At 48.9% G+C, this 9665-nt stretch overlaps 1 pseudogene; it reads left to right on the top strand.

The window, feature by feature from the left end:
• The first annotated feature begins 284 nt into the window (after positions 1 to 284).
• LOC136577974 (mitochondrial dynamics protein MID49-like) lies at positions 285 to 9376 on the top strand (annotated as a pseudogene).
• The last annotated feature ends 289 nt before the right edge of the window (positions 9377 to 9665 follow it).

Genomic DNA, 9665 nt, shown 5'->3' with positions numbered 1-9665 from the left:
CATTATTACTACTGGGGCCACTAGGGGGTACTATTACTACTGGGGACACTAGGGGGTGTTATTTTTACTGGGACACTATGTGTTTTTCTCTGGGACCCATTGCCTCCGGACTGACATCTGCTGCATCTCAATGCGGTGCAATTGGCTGCATGTGGTGAACAAAAAAAAGGTGTTCGCAGTGCAATTGGCTGTGTGTGGCGAACAAAGAAAAAGGTGCCCATGGTGCAATTGGCCGTGTGTGGCAAACGAAAAAGAGTGGTGACCATGGCGCGATTGGCCGTAAGATGCCCAAGGTGCGATTGACTGTGTGTGGCAAACAAAAAAAAGGTGCCCGCAGTGCGATTGGCCGTGTGTGGCGAACAAAGAAAAAGGTGCCCATGGTGCAATTGGCCGTGTGTGGCAAACGAAAAAGAGTGGTCACCATGGCGCGATTGGCCGTAAGGTGCCCAAGGTGCGATTGACTGTGTGTGGCAAACTAAAAAAAAGGTGCCCGCAGTGCGATTCGCCGTGTGTGGCGAACAAAGAAAAAGGTACCCATGGTGCAATTGGCCGTGTGTGGCAAACGAAAAAGAGTGGTGACCATGGCGCGATTGGCCGTAAGGTGCCCAAGGTGCGATTGACTGTGTGTGGGGAAACGAAAAAAAGGTGCCCACCTTGCGATTGGCCAAGTGTGGCAAAAAGAAGTGCCCGTGGTGCGATTGGCCATGTGTAGTGAACAAAGAAAAATGTACCTGCGGTGCGATTGGCTATGCATTGCGAACAAAAAAAGTAAGTTCCCGCGGTGCGATTAGCCGTTTGTGGCAAAAAGCTGCCCCCCTTTTAGCCGCTTTATGTGTGACTGGAGTATAAGACATGATATAACTCAGGAATTATATGTAAGTGGTAAATTATACTCAAAGGGGTTTTAGCACTTCAGAGCTGTATTCCCTGTCTACAGAATAGGGGATACATGTCTGACTGCAGGGACCCTCAGCGACTCTGAGCCTGGTGCACCCAAATGCCTCACATGAATGGAGTGGCGATGGACAGGCATGACTACTGTCTCATTCACTTCTATGGGACAGAAGGAGATTGACAAGGACATCCATCTCCCTTCTTCCCGTAGTAGCAGGGAACGGGGGAGCGGTTCAACATACGCACTGCTGCTCTATTCATATGGGGCATTCGGATGAGCTAGTCTCAGGATCGCTGGGAGTTCCAGCAGTTGGACCCCCAGTGATCAAACATATATTGCCTTTCGTGTAAAAAAGTGAAGAATGTCATTAATGGGAAAGACCCCGTTAAAGGAGATTTCAAATTTGGCACTGTGTAAATGAAAAATACATATCCATTTGGGTCATGGTCCCTTTAAATGAGTCATTGCTGTAAAGCTGACTCTGCACATGATTATGGCTAATTCTACTCCTATTGTCTGCAGCTGATTCACCGAGCAGCATCGCCCCCTGAGGAGAAAGTGGAAGAGAAAACCATAGAAGAAAGCTGGAAGTAAGCCGTTCCGATGAAGGCCTCCCCCAAACATCTGTGAAAAGCAACCTGCCCGGACTTCAGCAGTGCATTAGCAGCACCCGAGCCCGACCCCGACCCGCCTGTCACAGGTCAGCAGAGGAACCGAAAGTGTCCTCACCAGTGGATATAATATCATATATAATATGCTATATCACATCTCTACTCCAGTCATACCCAAAGCTGCTAACAGAAATCTCCTGGTTTATTTCTACTTCAGACTACAACACCGGGGAAATGTTATTAAGCCCCGTATTTCAAGTGCTGGTCTTAATATTTCCACCGGGGCATGACGCACCTAATACATGAGTAGGAGCACAACTCTTCATATATTAGGCACATCTCGGCTCCTCCATGCACCTAATCAGAAATGTATGCAGGATCCGAGCTGGTGTTCATTTCTGGTATAGTTTACACCAGCGTATATTATACATAAATGTGTCTCTGTGCTAGCCACGCCCCCTTTCTGACAAACCACGCTCTTTAAAAAATAATTGGTAGTCGGTGGCATAGAAAGTGAAAAAGTTGCACGTTTTTGCTCAGATCCCCACGTGCAAAATTTGCTGCTTTTTTGTGTGAGAAACTGTCGTCTAATCTTCTATGAATGTCCCTTAGGGAGCGTGAACGCTACATATTCCTAAATGCTACGCCCCTGAGAATCTGGGGGAGGCACAGCAGTTTGAAGAGAGTCAGATTTTTGGACGGATCGTGGACACCTTGGGAGAGTCAAAAAAATGTATTTTTCTTTTTGACCCTCCTGCGGTGTCCAAGCTCTTTTCAAACTGCTGTGCACACGCTCTCCCGTGGAAGCCTATGGGACTGTGTTCGCACAGCGGTCTGAAAATGGTCCTATTTTTTTGACTGCGTGCGGACTTTACTAGGAGCAGGTGAGTGGAGCAGTGCAGGAGTAGGTGAGTAAAGGTAATACATCCCCCCTGACTCCCGCCGCCTCCCCACACACTATAACTTAGTGTTCAGTGCCGTTCGGAGTTGACCGGTTCCTTTTATAGCAAGAGATGGAGCGAAGGAGAGCCTGATTCTTTTCTTTCCATCCTTCCAGATGTCGCAGCTTCGAGCAGTGATCCTCCACAACCCCCTGCTGCTGAGAAGACCCCTATGTGCCTCACCGTGCGGGAGACCCTCCTGCATTACTACATCCACAAAGCAGTTGTGCCCGAAGACAAGACACAAGTGGCCAGACAGCTGCTGATGGACTTTGTTAGCGAACTACAGGACTTTCTGAAGGCAAAGCACCCCGAAATGCCTTTGTTCGCCATGCAGTTGGGGGGTTCCCTGGGTAATGGCCTCCCCGTTACCAGTTTGGACCAGGCTTACGTATTACTGCCTCTAATACTTGAACCGGATCTGTGGACCATCTCAATGACGCTCTATCCTCAATGACGCTCTATCCTCAATGACGCTCTATCCTCAATGACGCTCTATCCTCAATGACGCTCTATCCTCAATGACGCTCTATCCTCAATGACGCTCTATCCTCAATGACGCTCTATCCTCAATGACGCTCTATCCTCAATGACCCTCTATCCTCAATGACCCTCTATCCTCAATGACCCTCTATCCTCAATGACCCTCTATCCTCAATGGCGCTCTATCTTCAATGGCACTCTATTTTGGATAATTAAAAGAGTTATTCTGGAGTATACAGTCTGGGGGCTTAGTCCATGGGACAGGTATATGTTGGGGGGCTACCTTTCTACCAGGATAATCGTGGAGTCCTTGCACAAGACCATCACATCGTCCATTAACTGGCCATCGATCGGGACGGTCCTTGAGTGCAATGTTTGGCCGGTTGTTGCCACTCATGACCTTAGGCTGAAACCAAAGACATTATCCTGCTGGCATACCCCCACTCTACCGCCCCGTCCGAAAACCCCTGGCAAAGGACCGTTTACCGCGAGGAGATTCTCCGGCTCCAGGGCCTAGACAGCAACGATTCAACAGAAGCGCCTACACATACTAAAGAATATCGGCCATCAGCGCTCAGCACTTGGCCAACTGTCTTCAACCCATCTAAGACGTGGTGTTCTCCATGTCAGTAATGACTCATCTGATTGGTCAGAGTCTAGTATAGCCGACCGCTTACTACAGGTCATAGAGGCGCTCATCGGGTATCAGGGCAGCAGGACCCTCCCTTGCTATTTTAACGAAGAAGTCAATTTATTCTCGCCCCTGATGAAGGAGGAGATCGGCTTTGGACTGTATCAGGTTTTTTTTCTGATACCAGCTCCTCTTGCTGAGAAAATGAGGTTGTTTAACCCCTTAATGACATGGCCTATTTTGGCATTGAGGACCAAGCGATTTTTTTGGTATTTTTCCATCTCCATTTTTCAAAAGCCATAACTTTTTTATTTTTCCGTCGACGTGGCCGTATAAGGGCTTGTTTTTTGCGTAGCGAGCTGTAGTTTTTATCGGTGCCACTTTCGGGTACATAGACTATATCGTAAAACTTTTATTATTTTTTTTATGATAACAGGGAGAGAAAACGCATCAATTCTGACATAGATTTTTTTTTTCTTTTTCTTACAGCGTTAATCATGCAGCATAAATGACACACTAAATTTTTTCTGCGGGTCGGTACGGTAACAACGATACCAAAATTGTTATATTTTTTTTAGGTTTTTACACTTTTTTGCAATAAAACCCCCTTTTCCCTCCGACATCATGACAGCATACACCTGGAGGTTGCTCACCTGCTGACCTGATGGGACAGGAAGAGGCAGAACATAAAAAGCACCTCCCCTCCACCAAACACCAGTGTTTTTCCTGTCCCTTCAGGACAGCAACGGCAGAGCTCCAGCGATGCTGTCCCATGCCGGAGGAGGACTTACCGGCGAAGCGGCGGCGGTTTTCTTCGGGCAGCCCCGGCAACCCCAGTGGGAAGGACCCCATCTGGGCGCTTTCCGGGGACTGCGTGGGCCGGGGTCCAAGTACGGGCTGCCGGCACCACTGCGGCCGTCATTTCAGGCGGCGGCCGCCATCTCCGGTGGGCCTGGCTCCAAGGACGGACTTTCCGGCGCCACCGCGGTCGCCAACCAGGCGGCGACCGCCATCTCTGGGTCCCGGCTGTAGCGGGCGGAACACAAGGAGTGTGACGCCAGATGCTCCGCAAGAGGGCGTGGCCTCGATGGAGCGCGCAAATGGGGCGTGGCCTGGCGTGGCTTGGCGCCAAATTCAAAATGTAAAGCCTGCACCAGGGGGAGTCGGCTGGTGTTTTGTTTTTTCACGCTAGGAATCGATTCTAAGGACAGGAATGGATCCCACAAGCGCAGGATGTCGGCCAAGAGAGGACCCAGAGAATCTCCAAACTGTAAGTGGTCCTGTGGGCCAACCTACAGACACCTGCACTACACTTCCCTTACTAACAGAGCTCTCCCTTGTCACGTACGACAGGGATACTCAAAAACCTAGGGAGGCTAGGAGGAGAAGTAAAAAGCGTCCTGTATGCTTACAAAACTTGATGACTCCTATTCTAAAACATTATGCGCTTCCTGCTCAGCGAAAATTCTGCAGGAAGAAAAATCTTCCCCCATGTCTGAAATCCAGTCAGTTGTCCGGGAAGAAACAGTCCTACTTCTCGGACCTCCAACCAGGGCCCTTAGGTGCCACAAGAGGGTCTGCTCCAGCAGTGTTAGAGTCCGACTCTGACATGGCAGAAGAATTCGATCTTGTAGATCTTGGAAGTGTCGCAGGGGGAGAAAAAATATCTCGTTTAAAAAAAAAAACAAAAAAAAAAAACGCTAAAAACCTTGCACTGTGCAGGACGTCATGTTGCGAGTCTGCTTCCACAACGTAAATCTACATTCCCTGTAAACGCCACACTTAAACCATTGATCCTTAATGATTGGAATTGTATGGATCAAGCTCCCTTAATTTCTAAAAGAATTTTAGGAGTGTCCTTTATTGGCAGACAATGAAGTGGCTATCCTTGAGGAGACTCCATCTGAGGATACGTCCCGCTCAAAGGCAACAAAGTAGACATGACCATGCGTAAGGCTTGGTCCACGTCCAGCTTCATTATAAAGCTAATACTGCGGCCACCTTGGTGGCTCGCTCTACTGCGGTTTGACTAGGTCAGCTTCTACAGTCTGCTTCGGATCTCACTACACGAGCATCTCTTCTGCCAGCCCCGGTTGCCCCAGTGGGAAGTACCTCATCCGGGAGCTAACCGGAGACTGCGTGGGCCTGGGTCCAAGGATGGGCTTTCCGGCAGTCATTCAGGGGTAAAGTAGTGGTCAAGAGACATAACCTCCAAAGATAGGTTGTGTACCCTACCCGTTCGGGGCGGCTAGTCATCAGACCCCGCAAAAAGCGCCTTAATTCCATGTCCCTCCTCTATAACAAGTGGGGAATGGAAAGACCGGAGGAAGCGGTAAGGGTCTTACTGTTGTCCCTCAACCTGCATCTTCATGCCCGCAGAAGATTAGTTCACTTCTGCACTAGTTGGAGAAACATAGCTACTGATGGTGCCTACCACACGCTGGGAAACGATCCTAATGACAGGAATCGATCCCACAAGCGCAGGCCTGGTGACGGAGGGGTACAAGATTTGAGCTAGTACCCCGCCCTCCAAATAGATTCTTTTTAACCTCAGACTGTGTGGGCCTGGGTCCAAGTACGGGCTTCTGGTTCTACCGTGACCGTCATCCCGGCACCAACCCTAGAGCAGGCTCTTCTTAAGGGTGAACAAATCGTGCTGGATATCGGTGCAGTTATCCCCATCCCTAAGACGGAATGGGGGAAAGGGTTTTACTCCCCTCTCTTTCTGAACCAGATGGCTCCCACCGATGGAGACGATCAGAACCGCAACCCCCCTGATTGGTAGGGATAATGTTATGGCTACGATTGACATAAAGGATGAGTATTATCACATCCCCAATTATGACAACTCGCAAAAAGTTCTTAAATTTGCGCTGAGAATGGCGCCTTCCCTTTGGAATCTCCTCTGCTTCACGGAGCTTTTCCAAAGGGGTGATTGGAATGGTAGCCTTTCTGCACAATCGCGGGATTATCATCATCCCCCATCTGAAAGGGGGCATAGCTCAGTAGATGGTTTCCGGCTGGTGGCAGATCCCCTCACTATTCTGAGGTCATACTGGGGGTCCACGCTTCAGCTGTCTAAGGGTCTGAGCTGGATCAGTAATGATTTGAAATCCAACATGGATCCGGACACCGGGAAAAAATTCCTAGGAGTCATTTTGGATTTTCGTCTCCAATGTTCATCCCTCCCTCCTCTAAGGAAACAGCTCATTCTAGAGAATGTTCTGCTCTCTATAAAAAATCTACAGTTTCAATAAGAGGCGACGCGGATCCTGGGGCTAATGACTTCATACATTGGAGTGGCTCCCTGGGCCCAATTCCACAGCCGTGATCTTCAGACACTTATCCTCCAGAATGGGGACAAGTCAGTCCTCACTTGACAGGACAATCCCTATTTCCACTAGGGCTAGATCCTCACTCCGCTGACGGTTGTCCTCAGACAACCTTTTAATGGGGTAACTGATAACTGATGCGATAACTGATGCCAGCGCAAAAGGGTGAGGCGTCACCTTTGAAGGTGGCCATATACAGGGTACTTAGGACCCTCAGGAGAGATCCAGGTTATCTAACGTTAGAGAACGTAATGAGGTTTGGGAAACCCGACGTAGCCTGCAAACTGTTTAGGGATGAAGCATGTGATGATTTTTTTACGATAACATGATGGCAGTGCCACTCATTCGCCACCAGGGTTTCACCAGGAATCCTCTACTTCAGCATTTGGCGAGAAGGTTCCTTCAATGGGCGGAACTCACAACTAAGTAACTGTCGGCCTTCCGTATAAAAGGGGCCGAGAATCCAGTCGCGGGCTTTCTAAGCAGGAAGAAAGTAGACGCAGGAGAGTGGGGACTCCATCCCGAAGTGTCTAGCCTACTCGGGACAAATAGGGGGCACCCAAAATAGTTTTGTTTGCGTAAAGCGCAAATACCAATTGCCGTGTTCTCTTTTCCCGAGACTCGGAGAAACAAGCTTTAGGCACGGGCGCCCCCTTTCACCCCTGGGTTTGGGACTTAGCTTGCGCTTTTCCCCCTTTACCCCTGATTCCGCTACTCCTAAGAAATTACTGCGGCCAGGGCTGTCAGTAACGTTAGTAGCGCCTTATTGGCCCAAAAGACCTTGGTTTCCTCTCCTGAGATCTGTCAGTGGGAGAGCCTCTCCATCTTCCGTCAAGACTGGACCTATTGCTGCAGGGTCCTCTCCTCTACCCGGAGGTTCACATGTTCAGGCTTACAGTCTGGATCTTGAACGGGTAAAATTCTTAGAAAAGGGTCTATCATCTAACGGGGTTTCCACTATGTGCGAGAGCCTTATGCCCTCGACGGAAAAGATTTATCCCAAAGTCGGGAAAAAATTCTCAGAATGGATGGGTCAGGACATCCAATCAGACATTCGTAAAAATTTTAAATTTCGTCCAGGCAGGCCCGTATAAAGGGTTGTGTCCAGATTCCCTCAAAGCCCAAGTAGTGGCAATACGCAGAGAACAGAACCCGCTGATCTCAATTACTTCATTTACATTTCGCTTACGCAAAAGAAAGATAAAACATTGCTCTATTTTTCTGCACATTTGCGCACCACAGGTCCCCATAGAAGTCAATGGGGGCACACAATACGCATGGAGATGCGTGAAACACTGTAATCGCACTGCAAAAAGAACACCTCGGGAACTAATTAGCCATTTCAATTGGGGTGTTTTTGTTTGCCGCGCACAAATGAACATGTCCTGCGGGGCCAAATATATAGTACGATACTTCAATGCGCGTGCAAAAAAAGCATTGCTCATTCCGCAAATTCACAGTGTCCCGTCGCTCTTGCAAATATGTGTTTGCCCGTGTGGGGCCGGCCGTATAGGGGTTGTCAGTGCGTGTGTTTTATTCTTATGTCCATGCTGCATCCATGTGTCAGCTGTTTTTCATGTGTGGGCGAAAAAAAAGCAAGAAGGCCCATGTGATGTCCATTTTGTCACAATCCACAGAAAACGGAGCGTGCAAAAAATGTTCTTTATAGACTTTATTGGGTGATTTTGGTCCGTAAATATGGAATAAAGTAGGACGTATTTCCATTTTATTTTTTTGTGCAATAGAAGTCTACATTTAAAAAATACCCCCAAAAACCGCACATCTGAATACAACAAATTAGGGGGGTTTGTGCGCCGTCCGTATTCAGTCAGTAAAAAATATGGACCGAAAATGCGCTCCTGTGAATGGGGCTTTATGTCTGCGCATGCTAAAATAACATCATAGAGGGACTTATCCGCTGACAGACCCGGCGATCCAGCGCTGCATCCCCCCAGTCCTCCCGATCTGTGTTGTGGAACGACTACCACCTGACCGCTGCAAGGGCCAGTTGTTGTTCTCCTGGCATATCCACTAGCAGCATCTATGCCAGGAGAAGGATACCGGACTACTGGGGCCCCTAATTGGCTACAGTGATCAGGTGGTAGCCGGTCCACAACAAAGACCGGAAGGACTACGGGGCTGCAGTGTGGGATCGCCGGGCCCTATTGTGGATGCACTCAAGTGATTTTTCTGCGCATGCGCTGGTTTGTGGTCACGGCGCATGCATCAGATTCGGACAGTGCTGTGGATGATGTAGGAGATGTCATTCACATCACCGATCGAGAGGGGCTGGATTATGCAATGGGGGCAGCATAGACAGTACGGGTCCGTCTATGGAATATCCTGCAGCTATTCGCATAGTGTGTGAGAAACTTGAATTCTATTTTAGGGCTCATGTCCCAGGATCCACGTGGGGCACTCGCACGGATGATCCGGAGTTCAAGCCGCCCATAGACTATTCATGGTGCCCGCAGCTTAATTAAAGCATGCTTGTTTGTTTTCCCGACCTTCACAGATGGGGGTTGAGCCTCCCCTCTAGTATTCGGAGCCTCAGGATTGGATTGCTCTGTCTGATCATATATTACGACTGGCACCAAAGCCACATTTCTTCATGCCCAGCAAAATTGGTTGTGGTTGGACCACTAGAACGAGGGTCAACAGCTTTGATGTGAAAATGGCTTCTCCTAAATAAAAAAGGAGTATAGATGTTACGACTGAGACGCAACTCTCTCGTGTATCAGATGGCACTGCCATGTGAGGGCGAGTTGTATT

The sequence above is a fragment of the Eleutherodactylus coqui genome, chromosome 8 (assembly GCF_035609145.1).
Source record: "Eleutherodactylus coqui strain aEleCoq1 chromosome 8, aEleCoq1.hap1, whole genome shotgun sequence".
Lineage (NCBI taxonomy): Eukaryota > Metazoa > Chordata > Amphibia > Anura > Eleutherodactylidae > Eleutherodactylus > Eleutherodactylus coqui.
Note: the sequence above shows the minus strand (reverse complement) of the source record. Positions and strands in the feature narration are given on the sequence as shown.